The 13400-nt window shown below is 48.2% G+C and overlaps 1 non-coding gene across 1 annotated transcript; it reads left to right on the forward strand.

Annotated features, from left to right (window-relative positions):
* The first annotated feature begins 9417 nt into the window (after positions 1–9417).
* On the forward strand, positions 9418–9492 carry Trnat-ugu (transfer RNA threonine (anticodon UGU)). The gene has a single exon. It is a non-coding gene; the product is annotated as a tRNA-Thr (tRNA).
* Positions 9493–13400: the final 3908 nt, after the last annotated feature.

Here is a 13400-nt window from a genome sequence, read left to right on the forward strand (position 1 = left end):
CCGGATGATGATGTCGCGCAGCATGACCTGGCTGCACTGATAGCCCAATTGCCGCCACCTTTCTTATTACTGGGCGACCTCAACGCCCATAACCCTCTGTGGGGTGGGTCAGTGGCGCCACCATTGAGCATTTATTGGCACAGCTCGATCTTTCGCTGTTAAATGATGGTTCCTTCACACACTTCAGTGTGGCACATGGCACGTACTCCGCCATTGACCTTTCGATCTGCAGCCCTAGCCTCTTACCATCTGTCCAATGGAGAGTGCATGACGACCTGTGTGGCAGTGACCACTTTCCGATCTTTCTGTCACTGCCACAGCGTCAGTCTTCTGGGGCCCTTGGAGGTGGGCAATGAATAAGGCTGACTGAGACCTGTTTTCCTCCATTGCCGCTATTGAGCCTCTCTCTAATGATGGCATTGATGCGGTGGTTCAATCGGTCACCACGGGGATCGTTACTGCCGCCGAATCTTCCATTCCCAGTTCTTCTGGGTCCCCTTGGCGGCGGACTGTGCCTTGGTGGTCGCCTGAGATCGCCGAAGCGATTAAAGATCGCCGGCGGGCGTTCCAGCGTCACAAGCGACATCCCTGCATTGAACACCTCATTACCTTCAAACGTCTGCGTGCGCGGGCCCGCCGCCTTATCCGCCAAAGCAAGCAGGAGTGCTGGGAGCGGTATATATCCACCATTGGCCTCCATGTCTCTCCATCGCAGGTCTGGGCCAAGATCCGACGCCTCTATGGCTATCGGACCCCTGTCAGCGTCCCTGCGCTCTCACTGAATGGAGCAGTTTGTACAGACTCCGACGAAATTGACAACAGCTTGGCAGAGCATTTTGCTCTGAGTTCCGCTTCTTCCAATTACCCCCTGGCCTTCCGCTCCATTAAAGAGCGGATGGAACGTCGGAGCCTTTTTTTTCGCACCCACCATTCTGAATCCTACAATGCCCCATTCAGTGCGTGGGAATTTCACAGTGCCCTTGCCGCTTGCCCTGATACCGCTCCTGGGCCAGATCGCATCCACTGTCAGATGCTGAAACACCTTTCAGTGGACTGCAAGCGACGCCTCCTCGACGTTTACAACCGTCTCTGGGTCGAGGGTGAGTTTCCGTCGCAGTGGCGGGAAAGCATTGTCATCCCTGTTTTGAAACCGGGCAAGAGTCCTATGGAGGTGGACAGCTACCGCCCCATTAGCCTCACCAACGTTCTTTGCAAGCTCCTCGAACGGATGGTGAGCCGGCGCTTGAATTGGGTACTGGAGTCTCGGGGCCTTCTGGCTCCGTCTCAGGGTGGGTTCCGTAAAGGCCGCTCCGCCACCGACAATCTGGTGAGTCTGGAGTCGGCCATCCGTACTGCCTTTGCCCGCCGTCAGCACCTGGTCGCTGTCTTTTTCGGCATGCGGAGGGCGTACGATACGACATGGCGTCATCACATACTTTCTACGCTTCATGGATGGGGTCTTCGGGGCCCTCTGCCGATCTTTATCCGAAATTTTCTGTCGTATCGTACCTTCCGCGTGCAAGTCGCGGCCTCCCATAGTTCCTCCCGAGTCCAGGAGAACGGGGTACCACAGGGATCTGTCCTCAGTGTATGCCTGTTTTTAATCGCAATAAACAAGCTCGCTGCGGCGGTGGGAAATTCTGTCTCCGCTTCCCTGTATGCTGACGACTCCTGCCTTTACTACCGCTCTACTGGCATTGCAGCTGTTGAACGTCAGCTACAGGGCGCTATCCGCAAGGCGCAGTCTTGGGCTGTAGCGCATGATTTTCAGTTTTCGGTTGCCAAGACCCGCGTTATGCATTTCTGCCGGCGCCGAACAGTCCATCCTGAGCCGCGGCTTTATCTTGCCGACGAACTCCTTGCTGTGGTGGAGACTCATTGGTTTTTGGGTGTAGTTTTTGATGCCCGGCTGACTTGGCTGCCTCATATTCGGCAGCTTAAACAGGCGTGTTGGCGGCATCTAAATGCTCTGAGATGCTTGAGCCACACCCGCTGGGGCGCCGACCGATCTACCCTGTTACGGCTCTACCAGGCGTTAATCCAGTCTCGTCTGGATTATGGGAGCCTGGCTTATGGCTGAGCATCCCCATCTGCGCTGCAGGTACTGGACCCAATCCTACACAGCGGAATACGCCTTGCCACTAGTGCTTTCCGGACCAGCCCAGTGGACAGCATACTTGCGGAGGCAGGTGTCCCTCCATTGCGGTTCAGGCGCCAAAATTTACTGGCCGCTTATGCAACCCATGTTTTTAACTTGCCCGGGGATCCAAACTATCGTCTCCTGTTCCCGCGATCGGTCGTCCATCTGCCAGAACGTCGGCCCCGGTCGGGTTGTACGATCGCAGTCCGCGTCAAAGAGCTTCTCTCCGGGCTTAGGGTTGTCACTGTTCCACCTCCTTTTCGGGCCACTTTGCGTACACCCCCATGGTGTGTTCCTCGCCCTTGCCTTCGGCTCGACTTGGCACAGGGCTCGAAGGACTCAGTCCCTCCAGAGGCCTTCCGCCGCCGCTTTTATTCCATCCTGGCCACGTATCAGGGCTCTGACGTTGTTTATACTGACGGTTCGATGGTTGCTGGTCGTGTCGGTTATGCGCTAACTTTAGGGGACCATTCCGAACAACATTCCTTGCCGGCTGGCTGCAGCGTTTACATTGATGAGCTGGTCGCCATCTTTCGAGCCCTGAAGTATATCCGCTCCTTCTCAGGTGAGTCCTTCGTGATCTGTAGCGATTCCCTGAGCGGTTTACGAGCTCTCGACCAGTATTTCCCTCGTTCTCGTCTGGTGATGGCTATCCAGGAGTCCCTGCATGCTCTTGCCCGTTGCGGCCGCTCTGTGGTCTTTGTGTGGACCCCGGTCATGTCGGTATCCCGGGCAATGAACATGTTGACCGCCTGGCGAAAGAGGCCACCAGGCAACCATCTCTGGATGTTGGCCTCCCAGAGACTGATTTGCGAATGGTCCTCCGCCGAAAAGTTTTTGCGCTTTGGGACGCGGAATGGCGCGATCGGATCACGCCCAATAAACTCCGTGCCATTAAGGAGACGACGACTGTGTGGCGGTCATCCATGCGAGCCAACCGCAGGGACTCAGTCGTCCTTTGTCGGCTCCGCATTGGCCACTCCCGGCTGACACACAGTTACTTACTGCGTCGGGAGGACCCTCCTCTGTGTCGCTGCGGGGCGGCTTTGACAGTGGCCCACATTTTGTTGGCCTGCCCCCTTTTAGCTGTGGTCAGGCCGACATTTGCGCTGCCTGATACGCTCCCTGCCCTTTTAACTGATGACCCTGATATGGCTGGCTTAGTTCTACGTTTTATTCGGGCAGGGTTTTTTTCATTCAATATGAGTGTTTCTGTTTTATTTTATTGTTTTGTGTTGATCCTGGCCTTTGGCCTACGGTTTTAAACTGAGTTTTTAATGTGTTCTCGGTGGTTGGCTTTTCCCTTTTTATTCTATGGTCGGCCAACCACTGCCACACTCCGTGTGATTTTAATTTGTTACGTCTGTTCTTTGTCTGAGTTTTTCTTGTCCTGTGTTGTCTGTTGTCTCTATTATCCGTTTTTTACTCTGTGTGGTAGTTTTTAGGTTTTGGAACAAGGGACCGATGACGGTTGCAGTCTGGTCCCTTTAATCCCACAAACCAACCAATCTCCTCCTTACACGAGGCATCTCAACAACGTTTCACCAGGCAACGCCGGCCAATTGCTGTTTGTGTATGAGTAATCGGTTGGAAACTTTCCTCATGTCAGCACGTTGTATGTGTCGCCACCGGCGCCAACCTTGTGTGAATTCTCTGAAAAGCTAATCATTTGTATATCACAGCATCTTCCTCATGTTGGTTAAATTTCGCGTCTGTAGCACGTCATCTTCGTGGTGTAGCAATTTTAATGGTCAGTAGTGTATTTCGGAATACCACGTATTTCCATAGCTGAGAGTTTTCGCTCGTGAATAAATTCGTTGCGGATTCGATACGCACGCGGCGTCTTCGCAGTGGCTGCCCCTGCGGTATCGGGTCGTAATAAGCTGAACTGGCGGGCCGGCGGCTTAATTTTTCAGCCACCGGCCGTGCCAGGCCGGGGATGATGCAGATTGCAGGACCACCGTTTCACCCACAGGATACCCCCCCCCCCTCTTCCACCCACAGGATACCCTCCCCCCCCTTCCTCGCTCTCCTCCCTCTCCCCCCTGCCGCTATGCTGCGCCTCCTCCTCCCTGCCAGAAGGATCCGTGTTTGCTCCTTTTCCCTCCACCCGATTCTCCTTATTCACCTCTTCTCCCTCGCCGCGTAAACCAACCTGTTCGCGTCAGCGTTCTCTCCCTCTCTCTTTCTCTTTCTCTCTCTCTTGCGGCCAGGACCGGACCGGAAGGCTGGATCGGCAAAGTGGTTCTGCGCGATTCCTTTTATGAGCGTTTTCTCGCAGACTTCATCTGCACTGGCATCTGTAATTAAGAGCCACCGGTGTCTGTCCACAGGTTGGAACTGAAGCACAAATGCGATAAAGGAGCTCAGTTATTGTTGCTACCTACTGGAACATACCTGCTACCTGATGACTTTAATTTCACGCTCAATCATAATTCTGTTCTTCCAAAACACAGATGGTTAGATGTTAATAAACTTGAAATTGTAATTCCTAATTTAGATCGATTACGTGTGTAACTGGCTAATTTTCTTCGTCAGGCTTCTGAATGGGCTGAAGAGGCCTATCACGATTTTACCTTCACCCCAGTGTCAAACTCTTTACCTCAGAGTAGCACGTGCTCCCAGCCTCCTTAATTATTTGCGCTGTATACTCCATTCTGTATCGTTTCCTGCAGTTTTTTCCTCTCCTACTGCGCAGTCACCACTTGTCCTGTTATCCTGTCCTTTCCTCTAGGCAGTGTTTCCCATCTATCCTTTTCCTCGCCATTTCTCCATAGAACGTCCTAATTTCTTATATTATAAATTTTCAGCTTTCTTCTTTAACACCGCATGTAGGATTGCCTCAATTCTCTCTCTCTCTGTCTTTTTTCCCCTAAGTTCACAATTCATTTCTGTGCTCGAGACAGTTTCAGGACTTTCTGTGTTAAATTAAGTCCTGTGTTACGTAATAGTAGAATTCTTTTATCGAGGAATAATCTCTTTGGCTGTGCTAGTGTACATGTAATGTCCTCCTTGCTTCGTCCACCACGCATTATTTTGATTCTAAAGTGAACAGCGCCAAATTAGTACACGTTGTGCTTTACTAAGACTTTTCTTAAGTTCGAATTTCACATTAATTTATTGCGTCAGCTGGCTGAGCTAATTTCGGTGTTATTCTTTAACTAGTTGGATCAAGTTTTTACTTTTTTTTTTTTTTTTTTTTTTGAAGGGTCAGTGTCACTTCTTCCAGATGTAATTCGACAGACATCCATCTGAATGTGTTTTTCACCGAACACACGGCAGCTATAAACTTAACATAATAAATAGTTAAAGTGTGGCGTAGACGCCTGTTGCAGGCAGCGATATTTAGAGGAGTCGCAGATAGAAAATAAGAAATTGTTATATGTGACTAGATAATAAAAAAGTGAAAAGATGTAACTGTCTTCGATATCAAATAAACTGTGGCAATGTCTGTACATTTCTAAGGCAGTGAAGTCTAGAAGCTAATAAACGTGGATACTAGAAAAGAGATAAAAATGAACCAATAAAACATGCAATAGATGAATATGGAGTTAAATTGAAGGGGCATGTGGAAAGAAGGTTACAGCGGCGATTACCACTAAGATTCATGAAACATGTACGACATGGTAAGAAATTCGAAGACCCTGGAAGAGTTGGCATGGATGAAGCTGAGCCACGATCACTAAAGAGGTGTTACTTCTAATTCCTTAAAGTGAAAATTACCACTATTTGCAGTCTTGCTGTTTTACGATGAATCAGTATGCGCGCGGCGGCTATTACGTTCGTGGCGTCGTAAATATTTAGGACCAAAAGTGCTGACAGCAGACAGTCGTATATATTTCGTGATAAGGAACCAATCATAGGAAATTAGTACTTCAGCTGCTGCGAATCTGGAACACTGTACGAAGAACTAAATAGCACGTTGCGAGCTGCAGCAGTTGCTGGAGACTAGCTGTTGTTGACCTCGAGAGGACGTGGCTTCAAGGGGATGGTGTACCGTCCCACTTCGCTATTAATGTCCATGAGCACCTTAACAGTTGGGACCCACATCATTTTATTGAAAGGGGAAGTTCTATCCCGTGACCAGTATGATCGTCGGATCTCACTTCTAAGGAATTGAACCTTGTGCTCTAGTAGTAAAGCGCGTGCATCGAAACCGAGAGGTCATGGGATCGAACCCTAGCTGGTCCAGGGAGATGTTGAGTATCCCATTAAACTATCGTCAAGGCTCAACGATACGAGCAGTTGCCAGGAACGACACGTAGTTCTGATGCCACGTCAGGTTGTAGGTCCCCTTTCCCCGGTTGGATAACTGGGGTAGGTTAGGGATAAGCAATTCGCCAAAGTGACGTGTAGCAGGAAGAGTGGTACCAGCCTACTGAGCCACACGAAACTTACTAGAAATATTTTGCTTCGTGGTTAGTTGAAGTCGTTGGCGTACAGGACTCTAGAAGAATCTGAAGAGAAGCGGTTTGGCGGGATCCTATGGCGGGTCTCTTTTTATGACAGACAAGATGAACATTTTAGAGAGGGCAGCAACATTTTGTGTGCTGTTATAGTTATACTGATGGTCCTCACTTTATAGTCGCTACGATCTTCAGTTATTGTCATACATGTGTATATACATTCCGCAGGCGAATTTACGGTGTGTAGCGGAGGGTTGCTCATGTACCACTGTCCATTCCTCCCTTTCCCGTTCCACTCGCGAATAGTTCGAGGAGAACGATTGTTAGTAAGCCTCCATGGGCACTCGAATATCATTTTACCTTCATGGTCCTTTCGTGAGGTATCCTTAGAAGGAGGCAGTATATTTGTTGACTCTTGTAGGAACGTACGCTCGCGGAGTGATGCAGCATCTGCAACTGGAGTTGGCTGCGCATATCCGTGAAGATGTCGCATTTACAAAGGGATAAGGCGAAGGTTGTTGACGGCAATAAAAACAAAAATATTCATTTCCTCTTATCTCTCAGTATTCAGTTTAGGACTTTTTGCCACCAGTATAATTCCGACCAAAAGTTTTGGGACGCAGTGTAAAAGCATTTGCATTTATGTCTATTAATTTCATACGTGCCTTGGTTCGGTTACTCAGTGACTGAAGAACCAGACTACTTATCCAAAGGTCTGGGGTTCCACTCCCGGTAATCCTCGTTTATCTGTCACTTATCACTTATGTCAGTGCTGCTTAATGTGAAAAATGCTGAGGTGCACCGTGGTTCGGAGCCCATGCTCAACTGTAGATGCCCCTACAACTGCCAGGATAAATCGGTTCGAAGGTCCGAAGAAGGCTAAGCTGTACCACCTCAGTAGCACCATGCCTACGAAACTAGCCTTTGGGGCTAGTGAGAGCTATACCTCTTTCCAGCGTTTCATTTCTGCTCCCTCACTCTTCATCCATTCTCCACACTTTCTAACTCCCTTTGGCCTCTTCATACTTGCAGCTCACGTTTCTGTTCCTATACGGCCTTTCGATTCCTTTTTTGCTCCTCCTCCCACATTCTCTCTCTGTCTCTCTGTGGTAATTATATTTCTCTCATTCTTCTTCTGTTTCTTTCTCTCTGTACTCTTGTCATCTTTGGTTTTACATGTGACACTCTTACTGATAAATTTAGATGCTAGCCAAGCATGCATGTTGCGCTGTTGTAGTTGACCACGAACAACACCTGTGCAATATCCTCATCGTTGTGAGTGCATTATGTCGGAACTCGGATAATTAGAACGTGGGCAAATTGTTGCAGCTCGTGTGGTGGGTGCTTCTGTGACTAAGTTAGCCGAAGCGGTTGATGTTACCGTAATAAAAAAATTATACCGCATTCAGGGAAATCGAAAAAAAACCATCATCCGAAACTCACAACGCAGACGAAAGTGTGTTCTGAGTGACCGTGACAGACGGTTACTGAAGAAGATTCTGATGACAAATGAGGAAATGACAGCTGCCAAAGTCACTGTGGGACTGAATGTTGCACTCGCGAATCCTGTCAGTATCAAAACAATAAGAAGGGAGCTCCATAACTAAGGAACTGCAGGGCGAGCTGGAATTCAAAACCACTCATCAATGTTGGAAATGTCCGTAACTGGAAAACGTTATGTCGCAGCCATAAAGCCTGGGCTGAGGAGCAGTGGAAGATGTCATTTAGTAGGATGAGTCTTGTTTCACTCTGTTTCCAGTTTCTGGAGGAGCTTACGCCCCGATAGTGAAACATTGCGGGGTTCCGACATGATTTGATCGGCCATATAGCGATATTCCATGGCCCCTGCGGTTATTCTGCAAGATCACGTTACTGCCGTGGATTATGTGACCATTTTAGCTGAACATGTTCATCCCATGGTACAGTGTTTGTTTTCCAATGGTGATGCTTTGTTCTAAGACGACGAGGCCCCTGTCACACATCTTTCACCGTCTCCAGGACTGGTTTTGAGGGTGCGAGGATGAATTGTCCCATGTCGCTGGCCTCCGCCGTCACTAGATTTCAGTGCTATTGAGCCTTCGTGGTGTTTTTGGGTAGTACGGCGCGTTATCGTTATCCACCTCCATTGCCACTATTTTTCAGGAAACATGGTTTAAAATGCATTGAAAACCATACAGGACATTCATACATCCATTCTGAGACGACTGGAAGCTGCTTTTAATGTCAACGTTTTTTCTACATGGCTACATGGTAATCTAATTTTTGTGGTATATGAAGATGGTATCTGTTCTTTCAGACATGTCCGAAAGAACAGATACCATCGCTGACCATTCAGCTCTCTAGAGTTAAGTGATAATTAAATCACGACCTTAAGTTGCCGACAGGCTTTGATATACGTCAACGGGGCCTGTTGAAAATGTGTGACCCGACCGGGACTCGAACCGAGATCTCCTGCTTACATGGCAGACGCTCTATCCATCTGAGCCACCGAAGGCACAGAGGATAGCGCGACTGCAGGGAATTATCTCTTGCGCGCTCCCCTTAGACCCACGTTTCCAACTTTGTGTCCACGCACTACATTCGTAGGGCCCCTGCCCATTACACTCATTACTCACGGCAGACAATCTTACCGAGTCCCGGGAGTTCGGGCAATGCGTTTGCATCCGCACAGAAGAAGAAGGTCAATGGCCGGTTAGTCTTAACTATATGAAGATGTCCGAAAGAACAGATACCATCTGTGGTCACGCTGCTCTCTAGAATGAAATGATAATTAAATCAAGACCTTATGCTGCCGACAGGCGTTGATATACATCAACGGGGACGGTTGAAAATGTGTGCCTCGACCGGGACTCGAATCCGGGATCTCCTGCTGCCCTCGGTGGCTCAGATGGATAGAGCGTCTGCCATGTAAGCAGGAGATCCCGGGTTCGAGTCCCGGTCGGGGCACACATTTTCAACCGTCCCCGTTGATGTGTATCAACGCCTGTCAGCAGCTTAAGGTCTTGATTTAATTATCACTTGTTTTTGTGGTGTTTTCATATTTTTGTCCACCCAATACATCTAATTTCAAGTTCTTTGCGTCAAACGTCTAGGAGTGATAGATGACGGCATGGGGACTTTTGTTATAGTCAGAATGTTCACAGAGCTTGCAGGCGACGTTATGCGTCTTTTTGTATTGGTTACAGCTCTGAAAGATGGCACGGTTTGCATATGCACTTTGTGTTGCCTCTAATCCAGTCATCTGCCACGTGTGAAATTACATAATTCCAGAAAAAATATAGTTTCTAAAATATTTTTCGACGCTTCTCGTTGGAGACACTCATCCTTAACGTTGTCTTGTTGAAGATCAATCAGTTTACTGGGGTGGGTTGTATGCGTGATCAGTAGACACTGCCACTGAGGGGACATCTTGTCGTCCCTGTGTGAGAGCCTAGCGTCGTCGGAAAGTGTAAGCGAACATTTTGTCTCCCCGTGACGTGACCTGTCACCCCAGACGGTTGATGTAAAGACAGTGAAACACGCTATATATTTATGTGACCATTTGTCAAAAACTTCAACAAACACCTTTTGCAACGTGGACTGCTGCCAGACACCGACAGCGATGTGGAGCAATGTCGACTCAAGTGCTGTGGCCAGCTGCGCTAGGTTTCTCGGTTGAGGATACATGGCGCGAACAGGCCAGACGAAGTGGTCCTACAGATTCTCGCCTGGGTTTATATCCGGGGAGTTTGGTGGCCAATGATTATACGCTTTTGGACGTCGGATAAATTGCTCCGTTTCCGCATTAAGACAACGACAGCACGTTTTACGCGTCCGCCAGACACGTTATACGAGGTGCGACAATAAAGTAATGAGACTGATTTTCTTTTCGAGATGTGGCACCCCTGCAGGCTTGCGTAGGCATAATATCTTTGACCTTGGTCTGTAAGCTCAGAGCACTATGGGACTTAGCATCTGAGGTCATCAGTCCCCTAGAACTTAGAACTACTTAAACCTAACTAACCTAAGGACATCTGACACATGCATGACCGAGGCAGTATTCGAACCTGCGACCCTAGCGCTCGCGCGGTTCCAGACTGAAGCGCCCAGAGCCACTCGTCCACACCGGCCGGCTGAGAGTATGGTAAAGTCATCTTGATGCTCTTCGAAGCACGTACGCTACGAGCTGTGACACGTTTCATTATGGTCGTCGTCGATGACATCGTGCTGAAGAAAAACAATCTACTAGTAGGACTGTACATGCTTCCCAAGGACTGGAGCATACTTGAGTTGATGCATTGTGGCTTCCAGAATGACGAATGCCACGGAAACATTCCCCAGGCCATAACGCTCGTCCGGCGTGCACCTGTCCGACAAATTTTGCGGAGCCTCCTGAATGCCAACAGCCATCTGTCCTATGGAGCATAAAACATGATTCATGTGAATATGCCACGTGTCAACACTCAGTGGATGTCCAGTTGCTGTATTTGCGTGCAAATTCTAGTCTTCATTGCCGATGAGTAGCAGTCAGCATGGATGCATGAACCAGTGGCCCACAAGGAACGACGTTCGCTGAGTGTTCGCTGAGGAGATTCTGTTGGTAACTCACTGGTTCATCTGGGCGGTCAGTTGCACGTCTGTTCGCATGTACACATCTCCGCAGCCATCGTCCACCCCTGTCATCTATGGCACGTGATGGACGACAGTTGCCTCGGCGCCGGGTTTTGATAGGCCCATTTTCCATGCATGGCGGCATGCGAACATTTTACAGACATAGTCTTTTCGGAAATGGTTCCAGCTTTGGCCTGAAAGACAATGATTATACCCTTTTGGACGTCTGATAAATTGCTCCGTTTCCGCCTTAAGACAACGACTGCACGTTTTACGTGTCCGCCCGACACGTTATACGAGGTGCGACAATAAAGTAATGAGACTGATTTTCTTTTCAAGATGTGGCAACCCTGCAGGCTTGCGTAGGCATAATATCTTTGACCTTGGTCTATAAGCTGCTTCTAGTCCAAGTGGCACATCGATGCAACTGCTTAGTCGTGAGTTGTGCTCTAATAAGTTAACACGTCCTTAACATTTGCCCCGTCTGGACTGCATGCCAACAACTACTCGGTATGTGTAGAATATGTTCCATCCGTTTTTTTTCGTCCTTCCGACAGAAAGGTGACCTGTTTTTCCAATAGGATAATGCTCGCCCACACATTGCCCGTGAAACTCAACGTGCTCTTCAAGACGCGCAGCAACTTCCCTGGCCAGCACGATCTCTGAACTTAGTGAAAAATTATGAATTACTGTCCTGGTAAACCTCTTACGTTATTTGATTTTCAAACAGCTGAGCAAAACTGAACGTACTCAGACATTTCTCTCTTTCCTTATTTAGATCAACACTAAACTGACACAATTTTTTTTTTTTTAGCGCAACGCAATCTGACTTTCAATAATCCCTACAAAAGAATGGCCGTGACTAACAATAACCTATACCTTTCACAAATCACTTACCTCACAAAAATCTTCGTTACTCGAACCATTGCAATACAGTGAGCGCCACTACTGCCAGCTAAATAAAAGATTCAAACTACTGAAGACACTAACTACTGATAGGCATAGTTAGCAAATGAAAGATTTTGATAGAGAACAAACAATGTATTTACCTTAATAGTGTTCAAAAGTCATAATATATATAGCAGTTCATGACTTCCATTCTTACAAATGTACTGTTTCTGATGGACACACGTCCAGATCATCCGCTCTCAAAAATCCGCCATCTCACTTCCCCACATCCACCACTGCTGGCGGCTCACCTCCAACTGCGCAACGCTATGCGCTGTTAACATCCAGCTGTCCAACACTACAATGGCAGACAACAATGCAAACTAGCCACAGACTGCACACAGCACAGCCAGTGATTTTCATACAGAGCGCTACGTGGCGTTACCAATAAGAAAACCTAAACAGCCTACTTACAGTGTTTTTGTGTCTCTAGTCACGAAAATGGAACCGCATAATACTGCGCAACGGTATGCCATTTCTTTTTGCGTTAAATTGGGTGAAACCGCGACGGCAACTTACAGTAAGCGTCAGAAGGCTTTTGGAGAGGAGGTTATGGTTCAAATGGCTCTGAGCACTACTGGACTTAACAGTGGAGGCCATCAGTCCCCTTAAACTTAGAACTACTTAAACCTAACATAAGGACATCACACACATTCGAACCTGCGACCGTAGCGGTCGCGCGGTTCCAGACTGAAGCGCCTAGAACCTAGAGGAGGTTATGTCAAGAGCTCAAGTTTTTGGTTGGCATAGCATGTTTAGTGAAGGCAGAACGAATGTTGAAGATGAGGACCGCAGTGGACAACCATCAACCTCACGGACGGATGTCAACTTGGTCAGGGTGTGTGAACTCGTACAATCTGATCGAAGATTATCCGTGAAAATGATTGCAGAAGAACTAAACATTGCCCGCATCTCGTGATCGTGCGGTAGCGTTCTCGCTTCCCACGCCCGGGTTCCCGGGTTCGATTCCCGGCGGGGTCAGGGATTTTCTCTGCCTCGTGATGGCTGGGTGTTGTGTGCTGTCCGTAGGTTAGTTAGGTTTAAGTAGTTCTAAGTTCTAGGGGACTGATGACCATAGATGTTAAGTCCCATAGCGCTCAGAGCCATTTGAACTAAACATTAATCGAGAAACAGTTCGTCTAATAATAACTGAAGATCTTGGTATGAGTAAGATTTGTGCAAAAATGGTCCCCAAATGCGCCATCCCATACTGCTCTGTCAGTACAGCATCTTTTAACCTCAAAACAAATTTCAGTACTACCACAGCCACCTTATTCACCAGATATCGCTCCGTGCGACTTTTTTCTATTTCCAAG

Source organism: Schistocerca serialis, chromosome 8 (genome assembly GCF_023864345.2).
Source record: "Schistocerca serialis cubense isolate TAMUIC-IGC-003099 chromosome 8, iqSchSeri2.2, whole genome shotgun sequence".
Taxonomy (NCBI): domain Eukaryota; kingdom Metazoa; phylum Arthropoda; class Insecta; order Orthoptera; family Acrididae; genus Schistocerca; species Schistocerca serialis.